The sequence below is a fragment of the Muntiacus reevesi genome, chromosome 1 (assembly GCF_963930625.1).
Source record: "Muntiacus reevesi chromosome 1, mMunRee1.1, whole genome shotgun sequence".
In the NCBI taxonomy this organism is placed as follows: Eukaryota; Metazoa; Chordata; class Mammalia; order Artiodactyla; family Cervidae; genus Muntiacus; species Muntiacus reevesi.
Genome location: NC_089249.1, coordinates 137,484,327 through 137,506,959, shown reverse-complemented (window position 1 = coordinate 137,506,959; position 22,633 = coordinate 137,484,327). Strand labels below are relative to the sequence as shown.

The 22,633-nt window shown below is 40.0% G+C and overlaps 1 pseudogene; it reads left to right on the top strand.

Moving 5' to 3' along the window:
- The first annotated feature begins 11,742 nt into the window (after positions 1-11,742).
- On the top strand, positions 11,743-13,471 carry LOC136163799 (mitochondrial import receptor subunit TOM20 homolog; annotated as a pseudogene).
- The last annotated feature ends 9,162 nt before the right edge of the window (positions 13,472-22,633 follow it).

Genomic DNA, 22,633 nt, shown 5'->3' with positions numbered 1-22,633 from the left:
TCCATGGAGAGTATAATATGTTTGAATCTGTTTCCCTATCTTTTTCCATATCTCTAAACTCATAGTCCCTTCCTGTGGAAACCAGGGACATACTTCTTCAACAAAACTAAGAAAAGTCTGCAATTTTGTTTTAGTAACCTGCATTCCCCGATGCTTCAACATTATCTGTAACATATGCACAAACAACTGACGACTATGATCTTGCCCCATAGTTTATACTCTCGACAATAAACCTTCCTACCCCACAATATTCAAGCAAATATTCTTTTACTTACTTACTGCACAATTTCCAACGGGTAGCGGCCGAGAGGAACTTTCGTCTAGCCACACGCTTGGGCGCCACTTGCCGGACCAGCCGGGAGATTTCAGCGAGCAACACGACGCGTTCCTTTAGGCTAAGAAATAAAGACACAGGACAGATGGGGTCGAGAGGATCGCTGCAGTCAACGATGCTCCTTTATTTCTCCAAGCTTCATTTATACTTAAACCAAGAAGGAGACATCACAAAGAAAATTTTTCCCCATGTACATCATCTTAAGATAACAATAATTAGAACTCTCACTAGGCGTCGGAGCACAGGAATGGCATCCTGATTTAGATTAGGGGTAATCGTAAAGAGGCTATCTGTCTGCGTCTTGTGTGCATTCAAGGCTTACTAGTGTTGTGTTTATCTTTGGATAGTAAATTCAGAGGGGTGGCGGGACAGAGAGCTATGTCCTTGAAGGAACCCTTGATAATCAAGGCAGCTCCCAGAGTCAGCTCTTTCAAGCCGCTCCCCGCAACCTGACACACATCAAAAAAGCTTTTGTCAAGTTTAAAGGATTGAAGCATCATTAGATCTTCTGTGTTTGCTTTCAACGCAGTCAGTGCCTCCTCTACAACATCTCCTTCTTGCCCCCCTGGAGCAGGAAGGAGCTGCTTTCTCTTGTTACAGCATCCTCCCCACACCCAAATCATAATTAGCACAGAGGAGACACTTCTAGTTCCATCCATGCCACTGACCTTGCTGATCCCAACAGACTAAAAATGGAGGCTATACTTACAACCAAAGCAATGTGCCTGCCATTGTCCCACCTCAGAGAAAAACTTAACTGCTTCATCACCATGCAAACTTGATCAACAGAAAAGGAAGGGTTTCTTTCTTTGATTCTTTTATTCAACAAGTTTTCACTGAAGCATTGAAGGCCCCTACTCTGTGTAAGGCATTTTGAATTAATTTGCTCAGTTGTGTCCAACTCTTTGCGGCCCCATGGACTGTAGCCCACCAGGCTCCTCTGTCACTGGATTTCCCAGGCAAGAATACTGGAGTGGTAGCTATTTCCTCCTCCAAAGGACCTTCCTGACCCAGAGAACACCAGTCTCCTATATTGCAGGCAGATTCTTTATCATCTGAGCCACCAGGGAAGCCCTGCCTTCCCTGAATTGATATCGATGTTCACAAAATCAGCCAAGTCCCTGCAGCCTTGGGGCTTCTATTCTAGGAGCAAAAAGCAGAAAATCATTGCCCTTTGGGGTGCTTATATTTTGGTGGGGAAGGAGGTGATGATAGGAGGTAGAGAAAGGCAGAAAAAAATATATAGAAGAAAAATGCCAGATAATGAGTGCCATGAAGAGGTAAAATGGGATAATGTAGTAGAGAGGCACTTAGTGGCCACTCTGTGCTGGGCAGTCAAGGAAGGTCTCTCCTAGGAGGGAGCATTGACACTGCAGTCAGAGCCACAGGTAGGCGCTGCATGTGAGAGTCAGCTTGCCACTGACAGGTCCCTTTCATAGAAGAATTCTCCAGTAGTTAATGTCTCTACTTCTTTTCCTCGTGGACAAGTTGCTCCTAACTGCAGCCCTTTGCCACCCTTCCCTTCCTCAGCCAGAATTTTCTGTGGCTTTAGGGGACAAGTGTGTATCTTTTCATCTTTCCATCCAGCTCTTGGACTTATTAACTTTCTTTCTCTTGAGTCTCAAAGTCTTGCTAAGTTTCTGCTTCCTAAATGAATGTGTTAAACTTACTGGTGTGGGTTAAAGAGAAGAAGGAAGAAAGAGTGAGAAAAAGTCCCCTGGAGACACCACTGAGTGGAAAGAAGGGGAGAGAAATATAAAGAATGAAAGGTAGACTAATATGCAGGATGCTGAAGCAAAATGGAATGCCTTACTTAGTTCTGGACAATACTGAAGCTGATGAACAGATTTCCAGTTTCCTTCTGGTCATGTATCTTCTTTGGCCCTACTTCCCTTTTCTTACATAGAAACAATGTGGGGAGGAACAACTGAAGTACAGTTTGAGGGTAACTTCTTGGTTTGTGTGAGTGTTTGTGTATGCTTTATCCTTTTTTTAAATTAGGAATTTGTTTTTACCAGAGTTAGAAATAATATCGATGGGACTTCCCTGGTGGTCTAGTGGTTAGGAATCTACACTCAATGCAGGGGGCCTGCGTTCGAGCCCTGGTCAGGGAACAAGATCCCGTATGCCATGACTAAGAGCCTGCACAACCAAATAAATTAAAAATGAGAGAGAGAGAGAGAGAGAGAGAGAGAGAGAGAGAAAGAAAAGAAACAATACTGATGTTGTAAGAGGGCTTTGGCATTCTAGCACATGGTTCTTGGGTAACATGGGTTGTTGTTTGGCCCTCCGGGTTCAAACAACAACCCAGCTTCTTTTCTTTCCTTATATTTTCAGTCCCTTTGACAGAGGCAGCACATGACTGTGGCATAGGGCTGAGGTTTTCAAAAGTAAATTTTAGCAATTGACCCCTTTTCTCCAATGAAATCTGTTGCAAAAGCCCCAAATATAAAACAAGTGAAAGCAAATCTTCTGTTGAAACAGAGGGTGAAGTTCGTGCCTGTTCATTGCCTCTCCTCTGCCACTGCAGCAGCCTATCCATCCATGCACAATGAAAATCCAAGGCCCAGGAATCTCTAGTCCACACCTGGTGATCTGGGTCCTAGCCCAGCCCTGAGAAGCCTGTACCTCAGGATTGTACTAACCTCTCCCTCTCAGCCACAAGGCTGCTACCCAGACAAAGGGGACCAGAACTCCCTGAAGCCTCCCTACACTCTGAATGACTAAGTAAAAAGCTTCCTCTCAGAGCCTGCTAATAGAGGCGGTACTATATGCAGTAATTAACTTGTTTCTTTCCAATTATTTCATCATAAATGTCTGGATTTTGTTCAAGTTTATGTCCTCTTTGTGATCACTAAGAATAAAATATTGTGCTGTGAATATAATTAGATTTTATAAACCCAAAGACTGCTGAATTGTGCTGCAGTTTATCTCTCTATGAAATAATTATACCAATTATAGGAGGTGATGCCTTAATGGAAAACATTACCCACTTGGCAGACACTACTGATTTAAAATAAAAGAAGTGATTAAAAACAATTTATGGATCTCTCTTGGGTAGGAGCATGAAACCAATATAAAATAATTGGATTCTGAATCCTGGAGTAGATTGTGTGTAACTTTCTTGGATGCTATAGTAAGGCAATATTATAAGAAACTTTAAGAAAGGTTTGATAGAATGTTGTTATGTCTCTTTCCCACTAAGATACCATTAAATTCCAATTAATGTTTCATGTTAGGATTCTAGCTACTTTGGTAATTTCACTTTTCAACTTAATTTAGAATATACAGTCTGTATCTCTTGTATACAGAATTTCCATCAATTTTCTAAAGATGCATTTCCTTTATATTTATGTTCAGGAAAATAGCTTATTATCTAATTCTTATAATTAACATTTAGCAACAAATTAAGAACGTATTCTTAAATCATCCCTTTTTGTTTGGGGTAGGAAGAGGATTCTGACCTCACTTTATGAGAAGAAATATATATGTACAGACTAAGCAAGTGTTGCAGAAACAATTCTTGAGATCATTGGTTCAAATATTCAAGTAAAACAAAATGCTGTTTCTAACCATAAAGACATACCTAAAATTAGTGACTTTGTCAGAGCACAGGAAGGAAATCATAAACAGTCAAACATGAGAACCCAAGTGTGAGATGCGGAAGTCAATAAACCAGACTGCTTTCTTTCTGGTCACATCCTGCCTGAGAATTTTATTAGAAATGAGTGACAAAGAAAGGGTACAATGGTAATATATATATATTACATTGTATATATAAACACATATATAACATATATATGTAAAATATATATATGTAAAAATATATATGTAAAGATATATATATGTAAAAAATATATATATACACATATATATATTTAAGCTATATGGTTATAAATGAAAAACCACTTTAAAAATCTAAGCTATGCCAATGTAAATGGAATAGAAAGTGACTGTCCCTCTCCATATCCCTTCTTCCCATATGCCATTCCCATCATCAAAAACAGTGACCCTCAACAAGTTAAAAGAGGCTCAGTTTCAATTCTTGGGTCAGGAAGATCACCTGGAGGAGGGGCATGGCACTCTAGTATTCTTTCCTGGAGAATCCCATGGACAGAGGAGTCTGACAGGCTACAGTCCACGGGGTCGCAAAGAGTTGGACATGACTGAAACGACTTAGCAGGCATGCACACACAAGTTAATGGTTTTCTTTCCAGTATGTTTTCTACCTAAATGTTAACATATGGTATTGCTCTGTGACTTGTCATTTTCACCTTTCAGTATATCTTGGAAATCTTCACATGTCATTATATTTAACCTTTTCTTATTCCTTTAAATAGTTGCATAGCATTCCGTAAAATAAATGTGTTTTAATATACTTTACTTATTCTCCTAATAACATACATTTAGATTGTTTCCAATTTTTCACTAGTATACCCATTCCTGTGATGGATCCTCTTATATATATATATATATATATATCTGTGCATATATACGAGAATTTGTGGGGAGGGATAGATACCTAAACAGAGAGGCAAGAATGGGAATATGAGGTACCTGAGAGGAGAGGCAGGAAGTGTCACTAGACTCGTGGACTGAAGAGAAGGAAACAGGAGCAGAAAGGTTGGAAAGCATGCATCTTAGGCGGTGCAGACTGCTCTTATCCACCTAGTAAAAAGCACCGAGCTAAACTCTCATCATGTGCTTGTTTTGTTTCAGTGTTCAGGAGTTCATGGTAAACATGCAAAATTCGATATTCCTTGGATACTGGCTGATGTGACACTTATTCAAAACCTTGTCTCATCTGGATTTAAACAAAGTTCAGCATACATTTTACTTTGGTATTTGATGTAGAAGATTTGTTTTATCTTAGTTTCTAAAATTGAAAATCACGTGTATTTCACTAAACGAGGAGATTAGGATTTTAAGAAGCTGCCAGCTGCCAAGTATTTGCAGGTTCAGTTTTCCTTTTGAAGTATTCATTGCACATTCCACCTAGTGTGCTACTTCAGAGATTCCATTTGATCGAACAGATATAGCATAGGTAGAACCTTGTGAGGGCTTGGAAGGGAGCTTGCTAAGGCCCAGTGTGACCCAGAAAAGTGATTCTAACGCAACCAACAAACTCAAAAATGCTTTGGAAACGAACTAGTTGATGGTCTTAGTCTATCCTCATAACTTTAATGAAATGATGATTTTTAAAAATTCTTTTTAAAACTCTTATTTTTCCATTTTATTTCTTTTGTTTTGCTAAGCAATGGAAATCCTCATTTAACAAAAAATTTGCAGAAAAGCAGGTAGAACTACAAATATAACTGATGTTGCAAATAGGTAGATTGCACTTTCTTTTATTTTCACTTTAAGAGGTTGGATTTAAAGCCAAACAATTGAGGTTTTTTAATTTCAAACCTATCACATGCCAAGTGTATGGCCTTGGGCAATCACTGGAGTTTTATGTTCTCTTCCTTGTCCTATTTTCTGGGACAAAGATACCAGTCATGATGTACCTTGTGAAAGCAGATTTGACTGAGTTGACTTCTCTCTCCTTCTTGAAACACTGTCTTTACTGCCCTCCCAGGACAGCACCAGCCCATGACCTCTTTCTCTGGCTACTCATTCTCAGCCTCCTTTTCTGGTTTCTCCTAGCCTCTCTGTCACATAAATGCTAGAGGTCCCACAGCTCAGGTCTTGGTTTCTCCTTTGGTGACCTTGTACATTCACGTGGCTTTAAACACTATCTACATGTCATGAAAAAGACTACCCTGACATTGACCCTGAACTCCAGACTCATACATTTAGTTGTCTCTCTGACATGTCCATTTGCACATCCTCACTGCCTATAAGACCCAATACAAGATGGTCTTATGAAATTTTTCAGTAAATAGTACTGCCCACAAATTTGGTGTCATCCTTGATTTTTTTTAAATTTTTTTTTGTTGTTGTTGTTTTCATGCCTCACGTTACTCTACCAGGAAAACCTAGCCAATCTACCTTTAAAATATATCCATAATTTGAATCACCTCTTACTACCTCAAGTCCATCACCCTAATTCAAACCGCCAACATCCCTTGCCTACATTATTGTAAAAGTTTCCTAGGGGGTATCTACAATATTGTTAACTAGACGATCCTGTTAAAACAATGCTTGTCTGTTCAAAACCTGTCAGTGGCTTCCCATCCCACCAACAATAGCAGTCCAAGTAATTCCAGTGACCTATGAAGCCCTACCTGGTGAACCTCTCTCTGTCCCCTGGCCACCTAGCAGACACCTCAGGGTCTCGGCCTAGCAGTTTCCTCTTCTTGAAATGCTCTTCCCTAAGGCTATTGCGTGGATTACTAGCACACTACCTCTGGACCTTCCATGTCACTCTAAAATTGGAAAATTGTCCTCCATACTTCCTACTCTCCTCTCATCCCTTTTCTTTCTTTAATTGTACTCACCACCATCTAAAATCATGCATACTGCATATTTAATACATTGTTCATTATTACCCACTACAGTAGAGTAGCCACCATAGTCAACAAAAGAGTCCAAAATGCAGTACTTGGATGCCATTTCAAAAATGACAGAATGATCTCTGTTCATTTCCAAGGCAAACCATTCAATATCACGGTAATCCAAGTCTAAGCCCCAATTCGTAATGCTGGAGAAGCTGAACTTGAACAGTTCTATGAAGACCTACAAGATCTTCTAGAACTAACATCCCCAAAAGATGTCCTTCTCATTATAGGGGACTGGAATGCAAATGTAAGAAGTCAAGAAACACCTGGAGTAACAGGCAAATTTGGCCTTGGAGTACAGAATGAAGCATGGCAAAGGTTAACAGAGTTCTGCCAAGAGAATGCACTGGTCATAGCAAACACCCTCTTCCAACAACACAAGAGAAGACTCTACACATGGACATCACCAGATGGTCAACACCAAAATCAGACTGATTATATTCTTTGCAGCCAAAGATGGAGAAGTTCTATACAGTCAGCAAAAACAAGACCAGGAGCTGACTGTGGCTCAGATTATGAGCTCCTTATTGCCAAATTCAGACTGAAATTGAAGAAAGTGGGGAAAATCACTAGACCATTCGGGTATGATCTAAATCAAATCCCTTATGGCTATACACTGTAAGTGAGAAATAGATTTAAGGGACTAAATCTGACAGATAGATTGCCTAATGAACTATGGATGGAGGTACATGACATTGTACAAGAGACAGGAATCAAGACCATTCCCAAGAAAAAGAAATGTAAAAAAGCAAAATGGCTGTCTGAGGAGGCCTTACAAATAGCTGTGAAAAGAAGAGAAAGGAAAAGCAAAGAAGAAAAGGAAAGATATACCCATGTGAATGCAGAGTTCCAAAGAATAGCAAGGAGAGATAAGAAAAGCCTTCCTCAGTGATCAATGCAACGAAATAGAGGAAAACAATAGAATAGGAAAGACTAGAGATCTCTTCAAGAAAATTAGAGATACCAAGGGAACACTTCATGCAAAGATGGGCTCAATAAAGGACAGAAATAGTATGGACCTAACAAAAGCAGAAGATATTAAGAAGAGGTGGCAAGAATACACAGAAGAACTGTACAAAAAGATCTTCATGATCCAGATAAACATGATGGTGTGATAACTCACACTCACCTAGAGCCAGACATCCTGGAATGTGAAGTCAAGTGGGCCTTAGGAAGCATCACTGTGAACAAAGCTAGTGGAGGTAATGGAATTCCGGTTGAGCTATTTCAAATCCTAAAAGGTGACGCTGTGAAAGTGCTGCACTCAATATGTCAGCAAATTTGGAAAACTCAGCAGTGGCCACAGGACTGGAAAAGGTCAGTTTTCATCCCAATCCCTAAGAAAAGCAATGCCAAAGAATACTCAAACTACCACACAATTGCACTCATCTCACACGCTAGTAAAGTAATGCTCAAAATTCTCCGAGTCAGGCTTCAGCAATACGTGAACCATGAACTTCCAGATGTTCAAGCTGGTTTTAGAAAGAGCAGAGGAACCAGAGATCAAATTACCAACATCCGTTGGATCATCAAAAAAGCAAGAGAGTTTCAGAAAAACATCTACTTCTGCTTTACTGACTTATCCCAAAGCCTTTGACTGTGTGGATTACAATAAACTGTGGAAAATTCTTCAGGAGATGGTAATACCAGACCATCTGACCTGCCTCTTGAGAAACCTGTATGCAAGTCAGGAAGCAACAGTTGGAACTGGATATGGAACAACAGACTGGTTCCTAATAGTAAAAAGAGCACATCAAGGCTGTATATTGTCACCCTGCTTATTTAACTTATATGCAGAGTACATCATGAGAAATGCTGGGCTGGAGGAAGCACAAGCTGGAATCAAGATTGTCGGGAGAAATATCAATAACCTCAGATATGTAGATGATACCACCCTTATGGCAGAAAGTGAAGAAGAATGAAAAAGCCTCTTGATGAAAGTGAAAAAGGAGAGTGAAAAAGTTGGCTTAAGGCTCAACATTCAGAAAACTAAGATCATGGCATCCGGTCCCATCACTTCATGGGAAATAGATAGGGAAACAGTGGAAACAGTGGCTGACTTTATTTTGGGGGGCTCCAAAATCACTTCAGATGGTGATTGCAGCCATGAAATTAAAAGACACTTACTCCTTGGAAGGAAAGTTATGACCAACCTAGATAGCACATTAAAAAGCAGAGACGTTACTTTGTCCACAAAGGTCCATCCAGTCAAGGCTATGGTTTTTCCAGTAGTCATGTATGGCTGTGAGAGTTGGACTGTAAAGAAAGCTGAGTGCTGAAGAATTGATGCTTTTGAACTGTGGTGTTGGAGAAGATTCTTGAGAGTCCCTTGGACTGCAAGAAGATCCAACCAGTCCATTCTAAAGGAAATCAGTCCTGAAAGTTCATCGGAAGGTCTGATGTTGAAGCTGAAACTCCAGTACTTTGGCTACCTGATTTGAAGAGCTGACTCATTTGAAAAATCCTGATGCTGGGAAAGATGAGGGCAGGAGGAGAAGGGGACGACAGAAGATGAGATGGTTGGATGGCATCACCGACTCAATGGACATGAGTTTGGGTAGACTCCAGCAGTTGGTAATGGACAGGGAGGCCTGGCGTGTTGTGGTTCATTGGGTCACAAAGAGTCAGACACGACTGAACGACTGAACTGAACTGAACTGAACAGTGTACAATCCAGGAGGGTAGAAATTATCTGCTTTTTCCTCTATCAATCATTAATGCTCAGAAGAGTGCCTGGAACATCATAGGTGCTCAATAAGTATTTGCTACAAGAATGAATGAGTAATAGACAATGGCTCAGTTTATTAATTCTGTTTCCCATGAGAAAGAAAACAACATTACATGGAGGCATCAGAGAACTTTCAGACCTCAATGTGTTTTCTGAGGCTCTTCCTTACACTCTACTCTTTTACCACTATCATTGTTGTTTCTCTCTAAGCTGCCACCATCTAACTAATGAGAAAGCAATGATACAATATGCATTTTTCAACTCTGCAGTTTTATTTCCTCTGATCATTTCAACATGACAATTATTTTCAACCACCTTTTTTACTTTTGACTGAAGTCCTTACTTCAAATAGATTCATATGGCAGAATTAATAACACCTCAGTGGGAAAACAGTACTTTGCATTTCTTCAGGAGAAAATGTGTCTAGCCAGCACACTAATTAGACAGCTCTCTCTGATAATCAGGAGCAGAAAAATTGTGTGGTATGTTAAAGAAAATGAGCAAACCAACAGGTGTACTCACCTTACAGGACATTGATAGTATAAAAAAAAATCACTAAATTCTCTCTAAAATAGTCAAGCAGAGATAATCCATAGAATGTACTTACTAACTTATTATTTTTCTAAATGCTATCTATTTTGTTTCAATCTTGCCTATTAATTTTTTCAGTGAAGCTGGTGATTGGTGATTTATGCAGCCTGGCAGAGCTGGGGCACACATCCACTGTCCTGACTCACCTGCAAAAAAAAAAAAAAAAAAAAAAAAACAATCCCCATCCTCCCTCCTACTCCTGTAAAACACAAGAGGTACACCTTTCTCCTGTCAGGGTACTCTCTCCACTTGGCACTGGCCTTACCCCTCATCTTGTGCCTACTTAGGGGCTGGTTACAGTTAACTGTTTATTATCATACCTACCTTGTTCCCATTCACCAGTGTCTGGCTCATAATAAATGCCGTAGAAACTTCTACCTAATTCTTCAGCATCCACACTTACACTCCTTACTTACTATCAAGACCCCTATAATATTGAAGCAGCAAGGTACCCAACAAAAGCCATTTTCCAGGTTTCCTTACCACTATGTGTGGCTGTGTGACTAAGCTCTGTTCAATGAGACATGCATAGCAGTTGATAGAGGGGTTTCTGGGAAGTCTTTTTAATAGGGAAGACAGACACTAAGAGAAATCTTGCTCTTGTTCCCCGCCCCCCTCCTTCCTCCAGATGAGTGGAAAGTGGATGTGATAGCTAGAGCTCCAGCAGCCATCTGGGACTGTAAGATGCCACGGAGGATGAAAGTCACACAGTAAGAATGGTGGAGAGAAAGATGGAGGGAGTCCATGTCCCTGATGATTTTGAGGAGATGCCCTGGAGCACTTACCTCTATTTTGAGACCAAACTAATGTTTTTAACTCACAGTTATTCATGGTCTTGATATTCCTATTTGAATAATCCTTATGGATGCAGTAAATTCATGGAGTTAAGGGATTAAGAAGAGGTGACAAGAGTACACAGAAAAACTATACAAAAGGGTCTTAATGACCCAGATAACCATGATGGTGTGGTTATTCACCTAGAGCCAGATATCCTTGAGTGCAAAGTCAAGTGGGCCTTAGGAAGCATTAACAAAGCTAGTGGTGGTGATGAATTCCAGCTGAGCTATTTCAAATCCTAAAAGATGATGCTGTGAAAGTGCTGGACTCAATATGCCAACAAATTTGGAAAACTCATCAGTGGCCACAGGACTGGAAAAGGTCAGTTTTCATTCCAATCCCAAAGAAAGGCAATGCCAAAGAATGTTCAAACTACCATACAATTGCGCTCATTTCACATGCTAGCAAGGTGATGCTCAAAATCCTTCAAGCTAGTCTTCAGCAGTAATGTGAACCGAGAACTTTCAGATGTACAAGCTGGATTTGGAAAAGGCAGAGGAACCAGAGATCAAATTGCCAACGTACCTTGGATCACAGAGAAAGCAAGGGAATTGCCAAAAAAAACACATCTGCTTCATTGACTATGCTATAGCCTTTGACTGTGGGTCACAACAAACTGGAAAATTCTTCAAGAGATGGGAATACCAGACCACTTTACCTGTCTCCTGAGAAACCTGCGTGCAGGCCACGAAGCAACAGTTAGAACCAGACATGGAAGAATGGACTGGTTGAAAATTGAGAAAGGAGGGGCTGAGCCGCGCACTCGGATCCCAGGCTTCGCAGTCAACGGCTTATTTGCGGGCCCCGCCGCAGCTGACCCGGCTCTTCGGTGGAGAGACGATGGCGGGCCGGAACAGCGCCATCGCCGCCGGCGTGTGCGGGGCCCTTTTCATCGGTTACTGCATTTATTTCGACCGCAAGAGACGGAGTGACTCCAACTTCAAGAACAGGCTGTGAGAACGAAGAAAGAAACAAAAGCTTGCCAAGGAGAGAGCTGGGCTTTCCAAGTTACCTGATCTTAAAGATGCTGAAGCCGTTCAGAAATTCTTTCTAGAAGAAATACAGCTTGGTGAAGAATTACTAGTTCAAGGTACCAATCAACAGAAGTTTTATGAAAGTTGTAGCAACATTCCATGTGAAGGAAGCTCAAGATGACAGGTTGACCACTACTGAGGTGAATATGAGAAGGGTGTGGACCATCTGACAAATGCAATTGCTGTGTGTGGACAGCCACAGCAGTTACTGCAAGTGTTGCAACAAGCTCTTCCACCACCAGTGTTCCAGAGGCTTCTGATTAAGCTCCCAACAATTAGTCAGAGAATTGTAAGTGCTCAGAGCTTGGCTGAAGATGATGTGGAATGAGAAATATCAACATAATGATATCAATTAAAACATATTTTTAAAATCTTAACTCGGAAGATGATTGGCTCTGGGGGAGTAAGGGCAGATGAGCTTGTTATGCACTGTCCTCCACAGTGAAGTCTACCAAAGTTACTTTTTACTTTGTGTAGATCTATTTGTCTGTTTTATTTATTTTTCCCAGTGAAAAGTGTATTTTGATAGAGAGCTTTTCATTTTATAAATACACTATGAATTACTGAAATATGCATTTTGTTTATTCCTAAAATGTGTAATTAGAATGTACATATAACATCCCATTACTTACATTAAAAATACCCAGTGCTGTTTTGAAAGATAGGCCCAAAAAAGTGTAGAAGAAAACTGAAGAATATACTTGTTTTGCTCTACATCAGAAAGTTGGCTGGAAACTTGTGTTGATCAAAACTGAGCATTAAAATAAGAGATTATTTCTTTCCATTTAATCTCTTAAATATGTGTAATGTGCTGCTATGCTATAATAACAACTTCACCCCCACCCTTGAAATGTTTTCTTTAAATCAGTGGGTTTGATGTGTTCTGGATATTTATCTCCTTGTATTTTAGATACATGTAGTTGCAGATAGCACCAGGAATTAGATGTCTGTACATTCTTAATCTGGCTGAGTAAGTTTTACCAGTTAATGTCTGCCCACTTGCGTCATATATAAACTGAGGAAATGGGTCTGCTAATTCAGCTTCTAATTCCTTTGGTTCTGTGCAGCATTTTCAAATCCCTCTTTCTGAGGGAAATACCTGTTTGGGCCGCCAGCCCTTGCATTTTTTTATACTCTGAATTTTGCATGCTTGCCTGACTTAGTATTTCTGAATTGGTTTTTTAAAGGGTATAACGTGTTGATTTTCACTGAAATCATGGTTCTGTCACTACTTTTGTAAATTAACCTGAAACGTAACCTTCACGGTAACTGGGACGATATGCTTGTAAAAGTGTTTGTTCCCTTTTGCTTTTCTCCTCAGTGTACCTCCTTAATCCCCTACCAACCCTTATATGAGAATAAGGTGTAACTTTGTGGCTGAAGACTTGAATGAAGATGATGGGACCTTTTATTCTCTAAATAGTGACGAATTATCTGCAGCCACAGATTGAATATCAGACCTAAGACTAAAGATCCTTGGTACCTAAAAAAAAAAAAAAAAAAAAAAAGAAAATTGAGAAAGGAGTTTGTCAAGGTCATATATTGTCGTCCCACTTATTTAACTTCATGCAGAGTTGTTGCTCAGTTGCTAAGTTGTGTCCAACTCTTTGAGACCCCATGAACTGTAGCACACCAGGCTTCATTATCTCCCAGAGTTTGCTCAAATTCATGTCCATTGAGTCAGTGGTGCAGAGTACATCATGCGAAATGCCTGGCAGGATGAATCCCAAGCTGGAATCAAGATTGCTGGGAGAAATATCAACAACCTCAGATATGCAGATGACACTACTCTAATGGCAGAATGTGAAGAGGAACTAAAGAGCCTCTTGATGACGGTGAAAGAGGAGAAAAAGCTGACTTAAAACTCAACATTAAAAAAAAAGAGAGAGACAATCATGGCATCTGGTCCCACCACTTCATGGCAAATAGATGGGGAGGAAGTGGAAACAGTGACAGATTTTATTTTCTTGGGCTCCAAAATCACTGCAGATGGTGATTGCAGCCATGAAATTAAAAGATGCTTGCTCCTTGGAAGGAAAGCTATGGCAAACCTAGATAGCATATTAAAAAGTAGAGAGATCACTTTGCGACAAAGGTCTGTATAGTCAAAGCTATGGTTTTTCCAGTAGTCATGTATGGATGTGAGAGTTGGACCATAAAGAAGGCTGAGTGTTGAAGAATTAATGCTTTTGAATTGTGGTGCTGGAATAGACTCTTGAGAGCAAGGAAATTTGGACAGCAAGGAAATCAAACCAGTCAATCCTAAAGGGAATAAATCCTTAATATTTATTGGAAGGACTGATGCTAAAGCTGAAGCTCCAATTCTCTGGCCACTTGAAGTGAAAAGCCAACTCACTGGAAAAGACCCAGATGCTGGGAAAGATTGAGCGTAGGAGGAAAAGGAGGCAACAGAGGATGAGATGGTTGGATGGCATCACTGACTCAATGGACATGAGTTTGAGCAAACTCCAAGAGATCATGAAGGACAGGGAAGCTTGGTGTGCTGTGGTCCATGGGGGTCACAAAGAGGCAGACACAACTTAGCAACTGAACAACAACATGCAGTAAGTAATCAGAAATTAATTTTTCTAAGAAAAGGGGGAAATACACCCCTTTGGTGGTCATCTATCATCTGCCCAGCTATCCTTTCTTGGGAACTGCCCCTTGCCTCCTATCTGCATGTTCCCTCAGTGTTACCCTGGCCAGTTAGCTGCAGGCATTGGTGTGGGTTATATCCTAACCCAAGGCAGGCCAACCAAATGCCTTTCCAGGACTTGACTCTGGTTTTTAACAGTTGGGCTAGAAGTGCACACCTGATCTAAGCTGGACCAACCAAAGGCCTTCCCCAGGAACTCTGGAGGAACAGTGTCTCTCCAATGACAGGATTTTAGATGCAAAGCTCAGAAGCTGTCATGCTTCTTTCCCCTTCGTGACCAGAATTTACAAAGGAGGGTTGTCTGCAGACAGAGGGCAAGAAGAATAAACACGTGAACAGAAAAGGGCAAAGAGAAGAGATGGAATGGGAGCCCCAATTCAGAGGTTCAGAGTTCCTGGTTTTAACTGTTATTAAGGTTCAATTACATTCATGACCTAAAATCTAAGAGGAACCTTTACCATACAGTCATCTCTTTGCTTCAGCTACTTACAGCTGTATTTATGCTATTTGTAATTGAGAATCCTAATACAACCCGCAAGAATTAAAAAGAAAAAAGCTTTGTATTTTGCTCCTAGAATCTATATGATTTTCTTTTAATAATGATTAGCAATGGTGGTCTTTCTCTTGCAAATTAATTTACCTGAAATTCAATAGGGACTACTGTACAGACATATATTTGGGGCTGTTCTCAGTAAATTGTTAGTAAACTGGAGTTAAACCTCAAGCCGGCCTAACAACTTCTTCCCAGATCAGCCTATTTGCAATTGAAATCAGGAGACTTGGCCATAAAGGCAATTCAGCTTTCAAAAAAAAAACACTATAAATTTTAAAAGCCTGTGCAAAAACACTGGATTGTGTTATCAACTCATGGTACTTCCTGTTTGCACAACTAAAATTAGAAACAAAATTCTAAAGTTTTTGCTTTCATAGATGTTTATAACTGTCATCTTTCCATCTCAAACAATTACGCCTGGATAAAGATACTGCAAAGAGTCGCAAAGAGTCGGACATGACTGGCAGACTGAACAACAACAACAACGAAGATATTGCACACCATCTGATAAGTGGAAAATACCTTTAAACTAAGTGACTGGGTTTCATAATGTTAGTAAAGTATGCTAACCAAAATGTTCAAGCCAACTAATGCAAATTTCCTTTTCTATGACTACGTAAACAAAAATCTTTTGCACAGTACCAAGTTTTATGTGGTATAACGTGTGAAAGAGAAAGCATCTTATCTGTGTTTGTGCAGAAAGCAGGTGACCTTGTCATAAACTGGAGAAGAAATGACTTAAGCATTACCTCCCACTTCTGCTGTGAATAGGCTTAAGGGCTACTAGGTGTCACAACCATTAACACAAACTTGACAGAAACTAAATCTCAGTGCACAAACTAAAAACAAAACTTGAGCTGCTCTAAATGAGTCCTATGAATTCATACTGGGCTCTTCCCAAATGTTTAACTTCCAAATAACTTGTAGCTGAAAAACTATCAGAGAACTGTGCCAGGGTCACCAAGCTTGTGAGACTTTGAACATAGGTCACCTCACTCTCAACCCACATGCATAACTCAACACTGTTCTACTGTGAACTTCTCAGCTGTGGTTTTAAATTGCTTCTTTAACATTTGCTATGCGAACCTAGAGTTTTCTTATTGGTAGTAATACTGTATACAGTACCAAGAATACAGCCGCTATACCAAGAGTATATTAAAGTCAGCAGGTATGTGTAAAAATACAGCAATTACAAAAAGCACACTTGTGAAGTATGATCATATTCAGCAATAATAAATCATTTAAAAACTAGTACAGCCACTATGGAAAACAGTGTGGAGATTTCTTAAAAAACTGGAAATAGAACTACCATATGACCCAGCAATACCACTTCTGGGCATACACACTGAGGAATCCAGATCTGAAAGAGACACGTGCACCCCAATGTTCATCACAGCACTGTTTATAATAGCCAGGACATGGAAACAACCTAGATGCCCATCAGCAGATGAATGGATAAGGAAGCTGTGGTACATATACACCATGGAATATTACTCAGCCGTTAAAAAGAATTCATTTGAATCAGTTCTAATGAGATGGATGAAACTGGAGCCCATTATACAGAGTGAGGTGAGCCAGAAAGATAAAGAACATTACAGTATACTAACACATATATACGGAATTTAGAAAGATGGTAACAATGGCCCTATATGCAGGGCAGAAGAAGAGACGCAGAAGTACAGAACAGACTTTTGAACTCTGTGGGAGAAGGGGAGGGTGGGATGTTTCGAAAGAACAGCATGTATATTATCTGTGGTAAAACAGACCACCAGCCCAGGTGGGAGGCATGAGTCAAGTGCTCGGGCCTGTTGGGCTGGGAAGATCCAGAGGAATCTGGTGGAGAGGGAGGTGGGATGGGAGACCGGGATGGGGAATTCGTGTAACTCTATGGCTGATTCACATCAATGTATGACAAAACCCACTGAAAAATAAAAAAGAAAAAATAATAAAAATAAAAAAAAAATAAAAAAAAAAAAAAGAAGTTCTAGCCACAGTAATCAGACTAGAAAAAGAAATAAAAGGCATCCCAATTGGAAGGGAAGAATAAAACTTTCATATATATATATGTAAAAAAAAAAAAAAAAAAAAAAAAAAAAAAAAACTAGGCTTACCCACCAAATCCAACACATGATCCTGGACTGAATCCGATGCTGAGGGCAAATCTGCTAACGAGACTAATATTGGACATTCAACAAAATTTTAATATGGACTGCAGTTTATTTTTAAAATGCTGTATCAATGTTAAAATTTCCTGCACTTGAGACTTCCCTGGTGATCCAGTGGTTAAGAATGCCTTGCAATTCAGGGTATGTGGGTACGATCCCTGGTCGGGGAACTAAGATCCCTTATGCCTAGGCACAATTAAGCCCATGCATCCAACTAGCAAGTTGGTGCTGCAACTAAAACCTCATGCAGACAAATAAATAAATAGATATATATAGTTTTTAAAATTTCCTGATTTTGATACATACTATGAATACTTAAAAGCATATCTTTATATGAAAACACAATGGAGTATTAACAGCTAAAGGGCCATTATATATTCTAAGAACTTCACTCAGATGGTTGAGTGAAGAAATTGTATCTCAAGGGAGACAGAATGAGAGAGAGATAATAAAACAAAAGCGACATGTTAAAAATATCTAGTAAAGGCATATGGGAATTCTTTGCCTGTGTTATTTTCATGGTTTTTCTATAAGTTTGAAATTATTTAAAAATATAAAGTTAATTTTAAAAGAGCACTAGGTTTAGACATAGGGGTTCTGGATTCAAGCTCAGATTTCCCATTACTCAACTAAGTGACATTTGCCATTTCACATAACTTCTCTGGACCATGTAAAATATAGAAGTTATTCAACTGGAGGCTGGCATTCCATCATACAAATAAATCTCAGCTCATCCATTCCCCCCTACACGGGATAGTTTTGACTTTTTCACCATCACAAACAGTTCTGCAGAGAGAAGCTGTATACATGCTTCCTTGTGCTCACATGCAAGCTTGTCCCATATTATTGACAGGAATAAATTCAATATTGACAGGAATAAATTCAAGAATATAAGAGTGAGTGGGGGGAAAAAAGCACACTGTAAAAGAATACATCAATGTAATTCTATTTATACAAATTTTCAGACACTAAAATTCTCCATAAAAATACAAAATCATACACTGGATTCATGTATCCCAGCATCACCGTAGAGCTTACCTCTAGGCGGGAGGGAGCAAGAAGGGAAGGATAGGGTGGACTTTGGCTGTATCTATAATGCTGTATTTCTCAGAGAGAGAGAAAGAGAAGCAGAAGGAAAGAGACTGTGAGAGAGACACAGAAAGTGTCTTGTAAGTGTGTGTAGACGTAATTTAACAGAATTGAACAGGCATGTACTGAGAAAACACATTATGCAGGGCATTGAGCTACCCACCAGGGAGCCACAAGAAAACAGTTTTCTATACTTTGAAAGAAAAAGGACTCTGATGCTATATTAAAGAAAAAGCTTGGTTAATCATTTCTTTGAGATAATGAAACTTAAGCTACAATTAGGCTTCCCTGGTGGCTCAGGGGTAAAAATAAATTTGCCTACCCATGCAGAAGATGCAAGAGTCGTGGGTTCAATCCCTGGGTTGAGAAGATCCCGTGGTGTAGGAAATGGCAATCAGCTCCATTGTCTTGCCTGGCAAATCCCATAGACAGAGGAGCTTGGCAGACTATAATCCATGGGGTCACAAGAGAATCAGACTCGATTCAGCAACAATTAGAGGAGCTAGTGAACATGGGCGTTAAGGGCAGGCTTTGGTTAGAGAAGTGCTTTTAGCCATAGATTCCTGATGTGGAAACAGGAGCTTTTCATTCTTAGCATGGTTTGCTCAGTGAACCACCTAAGGAAGTTACACCCCAGCAGTTAATACACATTGGAATTGACCATTTCTCCATTAATAGCTACAATTGAATAGCATGTTTTGAAACAGCAGAAAAGCACAAACGGAAAATATATTTGACCCAGAACTGGTGTCATTTAAAGTAAAACAAAGTGAAAATTTGGTAATTATCTAGTGAATTTTTGTAGCTTGATTACCAAACTTGATAATTCAAGCAAAAAGTGTATCCATTGGTGAGTACGGACAATTGCAGCAAAGCACATGTCTCTACTTCTGAGGGTCACTTTATGTAAAACTGAACAGAAAGGGGTTTATACATCAGGTCTCCTTTGGTGCCAAATAGCAGAAAACTTGACTCAAATGAACCTAAATGAAAATAAGAATTTATTACAAAAGGTAACTTAAAATACAAGGGTAGATTAAACTTCAAGTAACTCTTGACCTGGGCTTCCCTAGTAGCTCAGCTGGTAAACAATCCACCTGCAATGCAGGAGACCCCAATTCAATTCCTGGGTCAGCAAGATCCCCTGCAGAAGGGATAGGCTACCCACTCCAGTATTTTTGGGTTACTCTGGTGGCTCAGATGGTAAAGAATCTGCCTGCAATGTGGGATGCCTGGGTTCAATCCTGTGGTTGGGAAGATCCCCTGGAGGAGGACATGGCAACCGACTCCAGTATTCTTGCCTGGAGAATCCCCATGGGCAGAAGAGCCTGGTGGGCTACAGTCCATGGAGTTGCAAAGAGTCTGACATGACTGAGCGACCAAGCACAGCACAGCAGCACCTCTTGACCCAGGAGCCAAGGTGATGGCATCAAGACTCAGTTCTTCCCCATCTCTTGGCCTGATCTCCTGCAATGCTGTTTTCATTTGCAAGCTTCATACTGTATCCGTGATCAAGTCACTCTCACAGCTAGTCATACCTAGGGGAAAAAAAGGTGGTCTCAACTGAGTAATTCCTACAAGAATTCCAATACTTGAGGTCCTTTGAATAACCTGCATCAGTATCTCTAAGCTAATTAATCATTGGGGCTACCCAGGTGGTGAGCAGTGGTTAAAAAAAAATCTGCCTGCCAATGCAGGAGCCTTAAATTCAGTCTCTGGGTCAGGAAGACCCTCTGGAGTAGGAAATTTCAACCTGTTCCAGTATTCTGTAGCCTGTAGTCCATGAGATCACAAGGAGTCAGACACAACTGAGAGACTGAGCACACATGCATGCAATTAATCATTGTTGCTGGAGAATGCAGTGTTCTCATCGGCCAGGCAAAGTCACATGACAAGGAGTTAGAGGTGGGATTAGTTCCACTCTCAGCACCCCTGGGGGATGAGGTGTTCTCAATGAACACTTCTCCCACTTTAAAGTGCATTAAATTGCTAGCGAACTTCTAAAATGCAGATTCTGACTCAGGAGATCTGGCGTAGACCCAGACAGTCTGAATTCACGATAATCCTGGCCATATAAAAATTTCAAGGAATATGTTAAACTACTGTTTAAGGATCTCAAGTGTTGTTAGTTACAGGCAAGGCCAGATATATAAATTAAGGCGTCCAGTGCAAAATGAATTGAAGCTCCTTATTCAAAAATTATCAAGAACTGGTGAAGCAAAGCATTAAACCAAGAGCAGGATACTCTTAAGCTTGGGGTCTGTGCATCCTCACAGGTCCCACATCCATGAAACCAGCCTTCACTGCAGGTTTCTGTTTTGATGAATTTGCAGCCACAGCAAGATTGCTGTGAATAGTCTGAGAAAGGCTCAGGCAGACATTGATGTTCTTCTCTACTCTTCTTGCAAAGAGATTCAGCTTCATCTTTGAACAAATGCTGAACATTTATTTGAAAATTGTCTCCTGGAAGGATTACCAGTTATTAGACTGCTTGTGGAGCCTACACATCTCTTCATAGCACTTGGCACATATTATTTCTGTTAACTAATTTAGTTATCCTGGTGGCTTAGATGGTAAAGAATCCACCTGCAATGCATGTTCCCTGGAGAAGGGAATGGCTATCCACTCCAGTATTCTTGCCTGGAGAATCCCATGGACAGAGGAGTCTGGTGGGTTACAGTCCATAGTGTCTCAAAGAGTCAGAAAAAAATTGAGCAACTAACACACACTTCCCTCCCAGACCACAAGTTCAAGGAAAGTAGGGACAGTGTCTATCTTGTTAATGGTCTCCTTGTCTGTAGAGAGTCTGGGACAATGTTTAACAAATAGCAGTTAACTGACAACAATTACAGTAATAGTTCACCTTTTTGGCACTTAAATTTCAGTCAGGCATTTAAATTTTAGCCCTTCGGGTGGGTGTGGTGGTATCCTACTGTGGTTTTAATCTGCATTTCCCTGATGATAAATGAGGTTGAACACCTTTTTGTGAAAATTGACTGGATTTAAGAATACTCTCTGTATTAGCTGGCTAGGACTGCCATAACGAAGTACCACAGTCTAGGTGGTTTAAAAAATAGAAATTTATTTTCTCATAATTTTGGAGGCTAAAAGTTTGAGATCAAAGTGCGAGCAATGTTGGTTTCTTCTGAGGCCTCTGTCTTTGACTTGTAGATGGCTGTGTTCTCCTTGTCTCCACATGGTTGTCCCTCTATGGATGTCTGTGTCCTAACCTCCTCTTCTTCTAAGGACACTAGTCAAATTGGATTAGGGCCCATCCTAATAACCTCATTTTAACTTAATTACTCTTTTAAAGAGCCTTACAGTCACATTCTGTGGAACTGGGGGTTAAGACTTTAGAATATGCATTGAAGGGAGGGTGTATGATTCAGCTCATAACCCCCTCTCCTGTAGAAGTGTCTCCAAGTCTCTTGCCCATCTTTATTTTGAGTTATCTACTATAAAGTCTTTATTGAATTTGTTACAATATTGATATGTCTTATGCTTTGGTTTTTTGGCCACAAGGCATGTTGAATCTTAGCTCCCAGACCAGTGATCAAACCGGCTCCCCGTGCATTCGAAGGCACTGGACCGCCAGGGAAGTCCCTAGAATCTCTTTATATATCCTGGATTCTGTCTTCTTTGCCCTCTTCTCTCTCAATGGACTCTAGCTTTACATATGTTAGACCTTTTTATTGTATTCCTTATGCCTCTTACATGCTTTGTCTCTCTTTCTCTCTCTGCTTCAGTATGGATATTTTATTCTGACCTATATCCAATTTTATTTTCTCTTTAGCTGTGCTGAATCTACTATCAAATTAATCCATTCAGTGCTTACCTTTCATTTTTCAGTTCTAGAACTTCCATTGGATTCAGACTTACAGTTTCCCGTTCTCTGACAAATTATCCACTTTGTTCTTTAATTTTAAACATATTCTCATAGTTATTTTAAAATCATGTTTAAAAATGCCAACATTTGTATCTCCTGTGGTTCTATTCATATTTTCTTTCTGGTTTAGGTCACTTTTGTAGGCTTCATTCTTTTTTTATTGAAGTTGAGACATGGTACATGAAGAAATATGAAGGCAATTTGAGGCTCTGAGTTGACTTTTACTTTTGGCAAGAATTTAGCCCAGAGGTAGATTATCT